Raw genomic sequence first — 727 nt, forward strand, 5'->3', positions numbered from 1 at the left:
CCCCCCCCCCCCCCCCCATCAACAGTCCCACCCCCCCACGCCACAGGCCCCAAAGCCCACCAACGCACCGAAGGCCCCAAGGCCAGGGCTGGGCACCGGCGCACCTGCCGGCCCAAGACCCCAGCAACATACCTGTCAAGGCCCGAGACCCCTGGACCAAGCCGGGAACCCCGCCCAGGAGCGATACCACCCCAGAACCTGTGCCCGCGTCCACCCCAGACCCACCCAGGGACAGCCAGGTCACCAGGCCAGTAACCCATGTCCGCCGGTACAGACCGCCCAGAAGCCCGCATGCAGCCAGCATAGGCCATCACCCAGAACCACCAGAGCCACCTACCCAGTCGGGCGCCACCGCTCCAGGCCCATGACCCCCCCCACGTCCCCAGCCCCGACACCCCACCCACACCCACCACCATGCCCCACGGGACAGAATCAAAGGGGGACCACCCACCTCCACTACGTGTTGGAGCCGATTAAAGAGGTCCAGAGAGAATCAATCAACCTTTATTTATACAGGTAAATCCCATTGAGCCTCGAGGACTCATTTACAAGAGAGACCTGATTTCAACAAAGAAAGATGACAACAATGGACAACAGCAACAACAATAAGCAGTTATAAAAACTCATACTACAGTTTTTTTTTTTAACAAATAGGATGGCTAAAAGGAAAAAGGTAACAAAAACAAAAAAAAACAGCTAGATTCCAAGACAAATGTATAAAACTAAA

This window comes from Nematolebias whitei, chromosome 5 (assembly GCF_014905685.2).
Source record: "Nematolebias whitei isolate Nwh7 chromosome 5, NemWhi1, whole genome shotgun sequence".
In the NCBI taxonomy this organism is placed as follows: Eukaryota; Metazoa; Chordata; class Actinopteri; order Cyprinodontiformes; family Rivulidae; genus Nematolebias; species Nematolebias whitei.